The sequence below is a fragment of the Hyla sarda genome, chromosome 1 (genome assembly GCF_029499605.1).
Source record: "Hyla sarda isolate aHylSar1 chromosome 1, aHylSar1.hap1, whole genome shotgun sequence".
Classification (NCBI taxonomy): domain Eukaryota; kingdom Metazoa; phylum Chordata; class Amphibia; order Anura; family Hylidae; genus Hyla; species Hyla sarda.
In genome coordinates, this window is record NC_079189.1 from 270579534 (window position 1) to 270593649 (window position 14116).

General features: G+C 49.7%; 1 protein-coding gene across 2 annotated transcripts in view; it reads right to left on the reverse strand.

Annotated features, from left to right (window-relative positions):
* The window catches only part of NRTN (neurturin), a 580165-nt gene that overhangs the window by 182896 nt on the left and 383153 nt on the right, over window positions 1-14116 (reverse strand). The gene's annotated exons all lie outside the window — the stretch shown is intronic.

A 14116-nucleotide genomic window follows, 5' to 3' on the forward strand; every position in this document is an offset into this window, starting at 1 on the left:
GAGTTCTGGACCCCCTGCTAGGAAGGAAGCGTGGCCCCAGTTCAAGATCTTGGTTCTCAGGTGAGGAGGTACAAAGGTCTTCCCAGTAGGTATCTGAAGAAGGGAAGCCGGTGCTGCAGGAATGATGTGTTGAGGCTGCGAGTCTAGTCCCGTTACATCAGAGGTCCTGGAGAGAGCATCTGCTCTGATATTCTTATGAGCTGGACGGAACAGGATCTGGAAGTTAAAACGAGAGAAGAACAAAGACCACCTGGCTTGTCAGGGGTTCAGCCGTTGCGCGGTTTGCAGGTAAAGGAGATTCTTGTGATCCGTATAAATGGAAATTGGGAGGACTGTCCCCTCCAACCAATGACGCCACTCCTCCAGAGCTAATTTAATAGCCAAGAGCTCCTTGTCCCCGATGGTATAATTTCTCTCTGCTGGAGAAAAGGTCTTTGAGAAGAAACCGCAGGTGGACATTTTGCCCTTGGTGGATTAAGACTGCATTAAGACTGCTCCAGCTCCCACGGAGGAGGCGTCCACCTCCAGGGAAAAAGACTTGTCTGGGTCGGGGCGTGTCAAGACCGGAGCAGAGGCAAAGGCAGACTTGAGTTGGGAGAAGGCTTCTACGGCAGGAGGAGACCAAGACTTGGGGTCCGCTCCCTTTTTAGTCAGAGCCACAAGGGGTGCTACTAGCGTAGAGTAATGTGAAATGAACTGCCGATAATAGTTGGCAAAGCCTAAAAAGCGCTAAATAGCTTTTAATCCAGAAGGCTGAGGCCAGTTCAGAACAGCAGACAATTTATTTGGGTCCATGCGAAGCCCTTGGCTAGAGATGACATAACCAAGAAATGGGAGGCTGGTCTGCTCAAAGAGGCACTTTTCGAGTTTGGCATCAAGATGGTTACTTCTCAGGCGACGAAGAACTTGGCGTACCTGGGTCCGGTGAACCTCTAAACTGGGGGAGAAGATGAGAATGTCATCGAGATAGACGACAACACAGGAGTACAGGAGATCCCGGAAAATGTCGTTGACGAATTCCTGAAAAACTGCTGGTGCGTTACACAGGCCGAAAGGCATTACAAGATATTCATAGTGTCCATCTCGGGTATTAAATACAGTCTTCCATTCGTCCCCCTTTCTGATCCTAATCAAGTTATAGGCACCTCAAAGATCCAACTTAGAGAAGATCTTAGCACCGCGTAAGCGATCAAAGAACTCGGAAATGAGTGGAAGAGGATACCGATTTTTGATAGTGATCTTATTCAACCCTCCATAATCAATACAGGGGCGTAGCGAACCATCCTTCTTTTCCACAAAGATGAAGCCGGCTCCCGCAGGGGAGGAAGATTTTCGGATGAATCCCCTCTGTAGGTTCTCCCGGATGTAATCCGACATGGCCTTGGTCTCGGGCACGGACAGTGGATAAATCCTACCCCGAGGAGGGGAGGTGCCAGGCAGGAGATCAATAGGGCAGTCATAGGGACGGTGAGGAGGTAGACACTCCGCTTGCTGCTCAGAAAAAACGTCGGCGAATTCTCGATAGTGGACTGGAAGGCCAGGTAGGGCAGAACTGGGATAAGGAAATCTGGGTTGAACCGATTTCAGGCAACGGTTCTGGCAATCCGGACCCCAACGTGTAACCTCTCCGAAGCGCCAGTCCAAAAGTGGGGCGTGAAGCTGCAACCAAGGAAGACCCAGGAGAGCATTAGAAGTGCAGCGAGGTAGCACGTAGAAGACGATCCTTTCCTTATGAAGCACCCCAATCTGCATCTCAAGTGGAGCAGTCACCTCAAGCACTGCGGTATTAAGGCACTCCCCACTGATGGAAGATATGTACAAAGGTTTAGGGAGCCGAGAGACTGGAAGGCGGTACTTAAAAACTGGGTGAGCGGAAAGAAAGTTGCCTGCAGATCCAGAGTCCACAAGAGTGGGAACAGTAAAGGTATTTCCCAAGGGAGAAGTGATCTGAACTGGGATATTCAAGCGGGGAGAGGAGTTCCTCTCACCTAGGGTCGCCTCTCCCACGTCTCCTAGGTGTGAACGTTTCCCTGGCGAGGAGGACGGAGAGGGCAACGGTTCAAGAAGTGTTCCGGGCTGGCACAGTAGAGGCAAAGATTCTCCTCCCTGCGACGGGTTCTTTCCTGAGGGTTAAGACGGGCCTGGTCCACTTGCATGGGCTCGTCAACAACAGAAGATGAGGAGGCCCTGGTGGGTGTTGCAATACCGGAGCCAGCCTAGGGAAGCTACGTGGTCTTGGCTGCTGGCGTTCCTGGTGGAGTTCCTCTTGCCTCTCCGCAAAACGGACGTCGATGCGGGTAGCCAAATGGATTAAATCCAGGAGAGAAGAAGGGGGGTCACGAGTGGCCAGGGCATCCTTGACCCTACTTGACAGGCCCTTCTTGAAGGTGGCACACAGTGCAGGTTTATTCCAGTCCAGTTCAGACGCGAGGGTGCGAAACTGGATGGCGTAATCACCGACTGACGAATCTCCCTGACAAAGGTTCAAGAGGGCAGACTCGGCAGAAGAGGCTCGGGCAGGTTCCTCGAAGGCACTCCGGAACTCGGTAAAAAAGGATTGCAGGTCCGATGTGATAGGGTCACCTTTGTCCCAAAGAGGGGTGGCCCAGGCCAAGGCTCTTCCAGAAAGGAGACTGAGGACAAAGGCCACCTTGGCCCATTCAGATCGGAACTGGTCTGCCATTATTTCTATATGCATGGAGCATTGGGACACAAAACCCCTGCACGCCTTGGAGTCACCCTCAAACTTGTTGGGCAGGGAGAGTCGCAACTTTGGATCGAGAGCTGAGGCTGGAGGCTCTGGTCCAGGAGCAGGCTCGGGAACGGGTTGCCGTGGCTGCGGCTGCTGAAGCTGCTGCTGCTGCTGCATGGTGAGAAGCTGCTCCATCATGGCAGATAATTGGTTCAGTTGTTGAGCCTGTTGAGCCAACTGCTGGGACTGCTGAGCCACCACAGTAGAGAGATCCGCGATGCTGGGAAGAGGCACCTTGGCGGGATCCATGGCCGGATCTTGATGTGACACTCACCGGAGAGGACTGGAGGGGGATCCGCTGAGCACCGTGTGGCAGATGTAGAGAGCTGCACCAGGGAGCGGAATCTAAGACGCCGCTGGTCTTCACCAGAGCCCGCCGCGAAGCAGGATGGACTTGCCGCGGCAGGCAACCTGTCGGGCTGGTGGTAGGTCGTGGGCTGGGTCAACCTAAGGTCTGAGGCTGGAGACTGGGTGCGTAGTCAGGGACGTAGCAGAAGGTCAAGGGCTGGCGGCTAAGGTACGAAGTCAGGGACGTAGCTAAAAGGTCAGGTAGCACAGGTAGTCAAACAGTAGTGGTACGCTTTCTCTAGGGCAATAGCACAAAGATTTGGCAGGGAACAAGGGAAGTGACATGCTTAAATAAGGTGGGACCAACTAGGTGACAAATAGAAAGGACACTGCCCCTTTAAATCTCACAGAGTGGCGCGCGCGCACCAGCACTGCAGGAGGATGCACGGGAGACGCGCCGAGAGAAGCCCAAGGACGCGGCTCCCGTGCGAGCGGGGCGAGGATGCTGCCCAGCGGGAGTGACAGAGGAGGAAGGTAAGTGGCGGGGAGGAGAATGCCGGGGCACGGGCACACAGGAGCGGGGGAGAAGGCGCAGACGGCCCCGTGCAGGGCACCGGGACACGGCGCGGGCCGTGACAGTCATCCTCGTTGAGGTGCTGCAGTAGCTGGAATTTGTAAGGGTGCCATTTGTGAGTAGCTAATATCCGCCGAAGAGATGTTCGACTAATGCCACTCTCCAGTGACATATGGTGAGTGCTACGCTGTGGGCCCTTTCTGTATGAAGCTAGGACAGCCACTGATGTTTCTTCATTAGTGACAGATTTCATGCGTCCACATTTTGGCACTTAGCAAGCAGTTTGCTAACTGTAGCATGGGAGATGGGCGGTTTCGTAGGGTGTCTTGCATTGAAATCTGCTGCAATGACCCGGTTACTGCATTCACCAGACATCAACACCATTTTTATCCACTCCTCACGTGTTAACCTCGACGACATGTAAACAAAGAGAAACTTGTAAATAACTCATGAAAGAATAAAGTTACATTAAAACCAAGCACACCTGTGTTTTTCTTGTGAAATTCACAATAAGTTTGATGTGTCACATGACCCTCTTCCTATTGAAAAAACAAAAGTTGGATTCAACATGGCCGACTTCAAAATGGCCGCCATGGTCACCACCCATCTTGAATAGTTTCCCCCTCACATATACTAATGTGCCACAAACAGGAAGTTAATATCACCAACCAATCCCATTTTATGAACCTCCCTGGCGGTATGATTCTGTCTGGAAATGTGTACCAAAAGCGGTACAATTTTTTTTAACTGAATTTCACATCTCCCTCCGCCCATTTCACATCTCCCCCGTCACATTCCCCTCTCCCTTGTCACATCCCCCGTCACATTCTCCCCCCTCCTTGTCACATTCTCCCCCCTCCTTGTCACATTCTCCCCCCTCCTTGTCACATTCTCCCCCCTCCTTGTCACATTCTTCCCCCCTTGTCACATTCTCCCCCCTTGTCACATTCTCCCCCTTCATGTTACATTCCCCTCCCCCTGTCACATCCCCCCCCCTTGTCACATCCCCCCTTCATGTCACATTCCCCTCCCCCCCTGTCACATCCCCCCTTCATGTCACATTCCCCTCCCCCCCTGTCACATCCCCCCCCAGTCACATTCCCCCCTTGTCACATTCCCCCCTTGTCACATTCCCCCCCAGTCACATTTCCCCTGTCACATTCCCCCCCTGTCACATTCCCCCCCTGTCACATTCCCCCCTTGTCACATTCCCCCCTTTGTCACATTCCCCCCTTTGTCACATTCCCCCCTTTGTCACATTCTCCCCCCCCCCCCCCCTTGGCACCTTGTCCTGCAGCAAATACACTAGGTTTGCCGGCAGATTTCAAACCTAGTGTATTTGCTGCAGAACAAGCCCTTTCCCCTTCAGCCAATCACAGGCTTTACACCACTGCGGCCTGTGATTGGCTGAAAAGTGAAAGGTCCTAGAAGATGAATAGTGAAGAGAGGACACCCCGGACCGCACGGAGGGGAACGGCATCTGCAGGGACCGGGATTAGGTGAGCAAAAGATTTTTTTATTTTACTACTTCTTCCTTTTACACTTAGCTCAGTGTTTTTCTACCAGGGGGCCTCCAGCTGTTGTGAAACTACTACTCCCAGCATGCCCGGACAGCCTTTGGCTGTTCGGGCATGCTGAGAGTTGTAGTTTTGCAACAGCTGGAGGCCCCCTGGTAGGGAAATACTGACTTTTAGTATTTTTCTTTACCTGCTCTGGCCGGCCCCCGCAACGGGAGCCGACCAGAGCAGATAATCGCATGTTTTCCCGGGGGGGCCACATCGCTATATCGCATTGCTTTTGCGATATATCGTGCAGCCCGGCCGGGGTTACCGATCCTGGCAGGGAAAATTAACCCCGAGTCATGCTCGGGAATACCGCTCAGGAGGTTAAGGTGTATCCATATAAATGGCCCACCCTGTATATTCTGCCCTTGGGTTTTTACCCCCAAGGTGCATTATCATGCACTTATCCACATTAAATTTCAGTTGCCAGAGTCCTGACCATTCTTCTAGTTTGCCTAAATCCTTTTCCATTTGGCGTATCCCTCCAGGAACATCAACCCTGTTACATATCTTTGTATCATCAGCAAAAAGACATACCTTACCATCGAGACCTTTTGCAATATCACTAATGAAGATATTAAACAAAATTGGTTCCAGTAAAGATCCCCAAGGTACCCCACTGGTAACAAGACCTTGCTCTGAACATACTCCATTGACAACAACCCTCTGTTGTCTGTCACTCAGCCACTGCCTAATCCACTCAACAATATGGGAGTCCAAGCTCAATGACTGCAGTTTATTGATAAGTGTTAGGATTCGGCAGGCTGAATGTGGATCCTCTGTGTCAGCGAGGGATAGGTATGGACCGTACCGGTGGACCGGTTCTAGGTTGCTACTGGTATTCACCAGAGCCCGCCGCAAAGCGGGATGGGCTTGCTGCGCGCGCGCCAGGACGTGGCAGCCGGGGACCGGGACAGGTGAGTAGCTTGGGGTACGATTCGCGAGCTGGCGCGTCCCGCTATGCGAATCGCATCCCCCCGGCAGTGTTAGTGCAGCGCTCCCGGTCAGCGGGTCTGACCGGGGTGCTGCAGAGAGGAAAACGCCGCGAGCGCTCCGGGGAGGAGCAGGGACCCGGAGCGCTCGGCGTAACAGTACCCCCCCCCTTAGGTCTCCCCCTCTTTTTGTCTGCTTGTCCCTTCATGGGAGACGAGGCCATTGGGAGCGATTCTTGAGTTTCCTTCCGGAAGGCAGAGAAGTCCTGGGTAACTTCAACAATGGCAGGCAATCCAGAAGAAGTGGAAAGGGGGAGGTGGGGCAGAGGGTGAAGCTTGCCACGGGGCAGAGTGTTACCAGGAAGGGGGCTATGAGGAGGCAAAATCCCAGCTTGCTTTTTGCCGAAAATATCCTGGCAAGCCTTGGGAGGGACCGGTATGGGTGGGACCTCAGTAGTTGGACAAGTGGGAGCAGATGTGAGGCATCGTTTGGGACAAGCAGGACCCCAAGGTCCAGTCAAGGGTAGGAGAATGACGTTGGAGCCATGGCAGACCAAGAAGGACTTCAGAGGTGCAGTTGGGCAGAACAAAAAATTAAATTTTTTCGTGATGCAGTCCAATGCTCATAAGCAGGGGTTCTGTGCGGTAACGCACAGTGCAGTCCAATTTTATTCCGTTGACTGAAGAAATGTAGAGCGGCTTTACGAGACGGGTCACTTGGATGCAGAACCTATTAACAAAAGAGGCCAGAATAAAATTTCCGGCAGAACCAGAGTCCAAGAAGGCCACAGCTGAGAAGGAGGAGTTGGCAGAAGAAGAAATACGCACGGGCACAGTGAAACGTGAAGAAGCAAACTTCACACCAAGAGACGCCACTCCCACGTGAGCTGGGTGCGTGCGTGCGTTTCCCAGACGTGGAGGACGAATAGGGCAATCCACAAAGAAATGTTCGGTACTAGCGCAGTACAGACATACATTTTTATCCCTACGGCGAGTCCTCTCTTCATGGGTCAGGCGAGACCTATCCACTTGCATAGCCTCCTCGGCGGGAGGCACATGGGTAGATTGCAAAGGATACTGTGAGAGAGGTGCCCAGAGATCAAGGTCTTTTTCCTGGCGGAGTTCCTGGTGTCTTTCAGAAAAACGCATGTCAATGCGGGTGGCCAAATGGATAAGTTCTTGCAGGTTGGCAGGAATCTATCGTGTGGCCAGCACATCCTTGATGTTACTGGATAGGCCTTTTTTAAAGGTCGTGCAGAGAGCCTCGTTATTCCAAGATAATTCGGAGGCGAGAGTACGAAATTGGATGGCGTACTCGCCTACTGAAGAATTACCCTGGACCAGGTTCAGCAGGGCAGTCTCGGCAGAAGAAGCTCGGGCTGGTTCCTCGAAGACACTACGGACTTCAGCGAAGAAGGACTGGACTGTGGCAGGATCATTGCGGTCCCAGAGCGGTGTGGCCAAAGACAAGGCCTTTCCAGACAGAAGACTCACTACGAACGCCACCTTAGACCGTTCTGTAGGAAATTGGTCCGACAACATCTCCATATGTAGAGAACATTGAGACAAGAAGCCACGGCAGAGTCTAGAGTCCCCATCAAATTTGTCCGGCAGGGACAAGCGGAGGCTAGGAGCGGCCACTCGCTGCGGAGGAGGTGCAGGAGCTGGCGGAGGAGATGGTTGCTGCTGTAGCAGTGGCAGAAGTTGCTGTAATGTGGCGGTCAACTGCGACAGCTTCTGTCCTTGTTGGGCAATTTGCTGCGATTGCTGGGCGACCACCAGGGATAGGTCAGCGAGACTTGGCAGCGGCACCTCAGCGGGATCCATGGCCGGATCTACTGTTAGGATTCGGCAGGCTGGAGGTGGATCCTCTGTGTCAGAGAGGGATTGGCGTGGACCGTGTTGGTGGACCGGTTCTAAGTTGCTACTGGTATTCACCAGAGCCCGCCGCAAAGCGGGATTGTCTTGCAGCGGCGGTAGCAAGGGACAAGCGGAGGCTAGGAGCGGCCACTCGCTGCGGAGGAGGTGCAGGAGCTGGCGGAGGAGATGGTTGCTGCTGTAGCAGTGGCAGAAGTTGCTGTAATGTGGCGGTCAACTGCGACAGCTGCTGTCCTTGTTGGGCAATTTGCTGCGATTGCTGGGCGACCACCAGGGATAGGTCAGCGAGACTTGGCAGCGGCACCTCAGCGGGATCCATGGCCGGATCTACTGTTAGGATTCGGCAGGCTGGAGGTGGATCCTCTGTGTCAGAGAGGGATTGGCGTGGACCGTGTTGTTGGACCGGTTCTAAGTTGCTACTGGTATTCACCAGAGCCCGCCGCAAAGCGGGATTGTCTTGCAGCGGCGGTAGCAACCAGGTCGTATCCACCGGCAACGGCTCAACCTCTCTGACTGCTGAGATAGGCGCGGTACAAGGGATTAGACAAGAGCAGGGTCGGATGTAACAGAAGGTCAGGGCAGGCAGCAAGGATGGTAGTCAGGGGCAACGGCAAGAGGTCTGGAACACTGGCTAGGGATACACAAGGAACGCTTTCACTGGCACAATGGCAACAAGATCCGGCAAGGAAGGAAAGGGGAAGTGAGGTTATATACACAGGGAGCAGGTGGAAGCTAATTAGACTGATTGGGCCAGGCACCAATCACTGGTGCACTGGCCCTTTAAATCTCAGAGAGCTGGCGCGCGCGCCCTAGAGAGCGGAGCCGCACGCGCCAGAACATGACAGCCGGGGAGCGGGACGGGTAAGTGGCTTGGGATGCGATTCGCGAGCGCGTCCCGCTATGCGAATCACATCCCCATCGTGAATGACAGTGCAGCGCTCCCGGTCAGCGGGTCTGACCGGGGCACTGCAGAAAGGGGAACGCCGCGAGCGCTCCGGGGAGGAGCAGGGACCCTGAGCGCTCAGCGTAACACATTTACGTCATGTACATGACAAGAGCATCGGACCAACACTCGCATCATGCATGGCAGCTCACGGCTGCTATCAACAGCCAGGGACCTACCAGTAATGGCGGACATCAGCGATTGTGCTGATGTCCACCATTAACCCCTCAGATGCCATGATCAATATAGATTATGGCATCTGCGGCAATGCAGGCGTTTAAATGGATGATTGGATCACCTGCAGTGCTGCCACGGAGATCCGATCATCGGATATGGCGGCTGGAGGTCCCCTTACCTGCTGCTGCCATCTCCAGGGGTCTTCTGCTCTGGTCTGACATCGAGCAGACCAGAGAAGAAGATCGCCGATAATACTGATCGGTGCTATGCCTATGCATAGCACTGTTCAGTATATGCAATGTAATGCATGCAATAAATGGTGCCCGATGGGGACTATAAAAGTGTAAAAAAAAAAAAAAATAGTACAAAAAAGTTTTTTTTTTTATTTGAAAAGCTCCTCCCCCAATAAAAATTTTAATGGACCCTTTTTCTTATTTTATTCCAAAAAAGCATTAAACAAATTAAAAAATATATAAACATATTTGGTATCTTCACTTGCCTAAATATCTGAACCATCAAAATATAATGTTAATTCCTGGACGTCCAACGGCAGCACAGTATGGGTTAAACTCGTTTCCCCGAACTTGTCAGAAGAGATAAACGGCATATAAACTTAAAGCATTAGCATAATCAATAAGCCCCTCCTTTACCCCATAAATATCCCCTCACGACATCACACCACAGAGTTTTTTTTCTTCTGACTTGCAGGAAAAGATATTCTGTTTCAGAGTTATATATACTAATTTTGTTATGGTTTTTTAAGGTATATCATGTGGAATTTTATATAGGAGACTGTGAAGTCCTATATTATGCAGGAAAGCCTATAGGTACTGTGAAGTACTTATGAATGATTATGTACGAGATATGTTGTCACCATTAATGCCGTGGAGTCTGAAGTTCAGTACGACTAACCGCAACAGGTACTGTGAAGTACCGATATGAGCACACTGACATGTTCGCAGACAGTTTGCGCAAGCCACGCATTACAGGGAGCCGGGTTTCATGCGTCCAGCGTGAGATGCTGGCGGCCTGGAAGTGATATCGGCAGAAGGGATGGAACCTTCGGTGACGTGAACCACGCAATTTCGGCATGTTCAATAAAACAGTAAGGACTGCGGAGTCCTGCTGCCGATACACTGTATCCTAAGGGCAGCAAGACAAACTGCAAGCTTAAGTAAGTGAATCATGCTTGTTTTAACTGAGCGTATACTGGAAGATGGCATGGGCAATGTGAAGTGTCTGCGTACATGAAACATATAATATATGCTAATAGAGGCACACCAGGGGGATTACTGTGAAGTGTCCTATAGTGAGCCTATAGGGGAAAGAGTACTGTGAAGTATCTCATTACCTGCTATGTATATATGAGAATATATATATATATATATATATATATATATGTGTGTACATGTGGAGTATGGCTATTATAGCCAACTTAAGCTTATAGCCGTATTGCCTGTGCTTGATTTCAGGTTCTATTAGAAGGAAATTTTCTTTGTATTATAGATGTCAGACGCACCTTCTAAAAATAAAGGAACCAAGAAGTCAAAACACAGACAATGCAGGTCTTGCTCTCAGCCATTGCCAGATAATCTGGAACTAGACTTTTGTGAGGAGTGTTCTGAGCATTCTCATCCTGCTGAGGAGGAGCAGAGATTTGGGGATGAGGCAAGCTCATTTTTTGCATGGTTTAAGAAGCAGATAGCAGCTGTTTTGCCTGAGGATGCTGCTCCAGCAAAAAAAAAAAATGCAAGAGGCATCACCGAGCTGTCTCCCCATCAGATTCAGATGACTCTAAATCTTGCTCTTTGGTGGATTCAAAGGATTCACCAGAAGATTACGATATATTTCATAAGGATGATATGCGCAATTTAGTTAAAGCAGTTAAACATGTGCTGGAGGGGTTTAGTAAGCTTTCTGGCATTGCTATAAACTGGGATAAATCATATTTGATGCCATTAGATAGATCTATTTCTAATGTTCAGATAAGCGAGAATTTAAGAATTGAGTGTGTCACACAAATTAAATATCTGGGCATAGAAGTAACATCCTCAGTTTCTGACTATGAAAAACTAAATATAATAACTCCTTGGGGACGGAGCCCATTATAACCCTAAGGACGGGAGCATTTTTTGCAATTCTGACCACTGTCACTTTAAGCATTAATAACTCTGTGATGCTTTTAATTTTCATTCTGATTCCGAGATTGTTTTTTCATGACATGTTCTACTTTATGTTAGTTGTAAATTTTTGTCGATACTTGCATCATTTCTTGGTGAAAAATTCCAAAATTTTAAGAAAAAATTGAAAATGTTGCATTTTTTTAACTTTGTAGCTCTCTGCTTGTAAGGAAAACAGACATTCCAAATAAATTATATACTGATTCACAAATACAATGGGGGACATTTACTAATCTAGTCTATTCTGGGTATGCTTTTAGACCAGCGTATGTGGTAGTCTCCTGTCTATTGTGCTCCTAATTTATCAAAGGTCTCACAGCCCTTGATAAATTCTGTGCTCAGACTTCAGGGTCTACAGCTTAAACTGCATTTAGACCTGCTCCAACATGGTCTGACATTTCAGGGTATTTTGGGCAGATGCGACTTGTCGCACAAAAGTCGCACTTGATAAATTCAGCACCAATGCATTTTCCAATGCATTTCCGTCTAAAATAGACTTGCATGCATCATGTTCTAAAAATCCTCTACAGCAAAAGTCGCAGAAAAGTCGCACATATTTAGACTGCGACTTTCTGTGCGACAAATTTAGACAGGAAAAAACAGTCTAAATCCTTTTATAAATCTCCACCAATTTGTCTACTTTATGTTTGCATCATAAAGTTGACATGTTTTTACTTTTGGAAGACATCAGAGAGCAATTTTCCAATTTTTCACAAAATTTCCAATATCTGAATTTTTCAGGGACCAGTTCAGTTTTGAAGTGGATTTAAAGGGCCTTCATATTAGAAATACCCCATAAATTACCCCATTATAAAAACTGCACCCCTAAAAGTATTCAAAATGGCATTCAAAAAGTTTGTTAACACTTTAGGTGTTTCACAGGAATAGCAGCAAAGTGAAGGAGAAAATTCAAAATCTTCATTTTTTACACTCGCATGTTCTTGTAGACCCATTTTTTGAAACTTTACAAGGGGTAATAGGAGCAAAAGCCCACCAAAATTTGTAACCCAATTTCTCTCGAGCGCAGTAGAGGGCTCAGAAGGGAAGGAGCGACAACGGGATTTTGGAGAGTGAATTTTGCTGAAATGGTTTTTGGGGGCATGTCACATTTAGGAAGCCCCTATGGTGCCAGAACAGCAAAAAAAAAAAAAAAAACACCCACAGGTGTTTGACGACTTTTCGTTAAATTCGGATGTGTAAATGAAAAGAAACATTTTTCACTAAAGTGCAGTTTTTTCCCCAAAATTTACCATTTCTACAAAGGGTAATGGGAGAAAAATCTCCCCAAAATTTGTAACGCAATTTCTCCCGAGTATGGAGATACCCCATATGTGGCCCTAAACTGTTGCCTTGAAATACGACAGGGCTCTGAAGTGAGAGAGCGCCATGCGCATTTGAGGCCTAAATTAGGAATTTGCAATAGGGGTGGACCCGGTTACAAGGATGGGGCTTGTCTCCTCCAAAACCCTACAGCAGTGTTTCCCAAACAGGGTGCCACCAGCTGTTGCAAGCCTCCCAGCCTCCCAGGACAGTCTATGGCTGTCCGGCAACACTGGGAGTTGTGGTTTTGCAACAGCTGGAGGCGCCGTTTAGGAAACACTGCCGTATGAGACGTTTTTCGTTTTTATTGGGGGGGGGGGGGGCGACGTGTAAGGGGGTGTGTAGTGTTTAACTTTTTATTATTTGTTAGTGTAGTGTAGTGTTTTTAGGGTACATTCACACAGGCAGGGGTTCACAGTAAGTTTCCTTGAAGGAAACCCACTGTAAACCCGCCCGTGTGAATGTACCCTGTACGTTCACATGGGGGGGGGGGCGCCCCAAACCTTCAGCTGTGGCAAAATGACAACTCCCAGAATGCACTGACAGACCGTACATGCTGGGAGTTGTAGTTTTACAACAGCTGTAGGCACACTGGTGGGGAACCACTGAGTTAGAAAACAGACTCTAGCTCAGTGATTCCAGCCCATGTGCCTCCAGCTGTTGCAAGACTATAACTCCCAGCATGTACGGTCTGTCAGATCACTTTGGGAGTTGTAGTTTTGCAACAGCTGGAGGCACACGGGTTGGAATCACTGAGTTAGGAAACAGTATCCAGAAAGAAAAAGAAACACGCAAAACAGCGCACACCCATAAATATCAAAAAGTACTCTTTATTAATACATGAATCAAAAAGACAGACAAGATTCTTAAAAACATTTAAAACAGGCCTAAAGCAGCCAAAGCACAAAACAGGGTGAGCTCCCTCAACAAAGGAACCCCACCCAGGGCACATGCCTATTACAGTACATCAATATCGTCACTATGTCATGCAAATAAGCTACCGCATAACACTAAATTCATCACAACAGCCCATATACAACCTGTATTCTCATGTAGCAAGTAGTGGTGAAGTGACACAGGACGGTTAATGGAGGTGTTACCAGGCAAGTGCCCCCCTAAAGACCCCACGCGTTCCGTTGCCCGTCGGCAACTTCCTCAGGGGAGACAACACCCCTGAGGAAGTTGCCGACGGGCAACGGAACGCGTGGGGTCTTTAGGGGGGTACTTGCCTGGTAACACCTCCAGGAGGGGGTCCTGCCATTGGTGGTCAGCCTGACCGACCAATGGCAGGGGATAGGAGGGGGTGGCAAAACTCGCTCCTATCCTTTAGGCTGGTCGGAGCTGTCTCTGACAGCTCCGATCACGCTTATTTTCTGGGAGATCGGGTCACCAGTGACCCGATTTGCCCGGATCGCGGCACATCGCAGGTCTGAATTGACCTGCGATTTGCTGCGATCGCCGACATGGGGGGGGGGGGGCATTGCCACGGGATGCCTGCTGATAGATATCA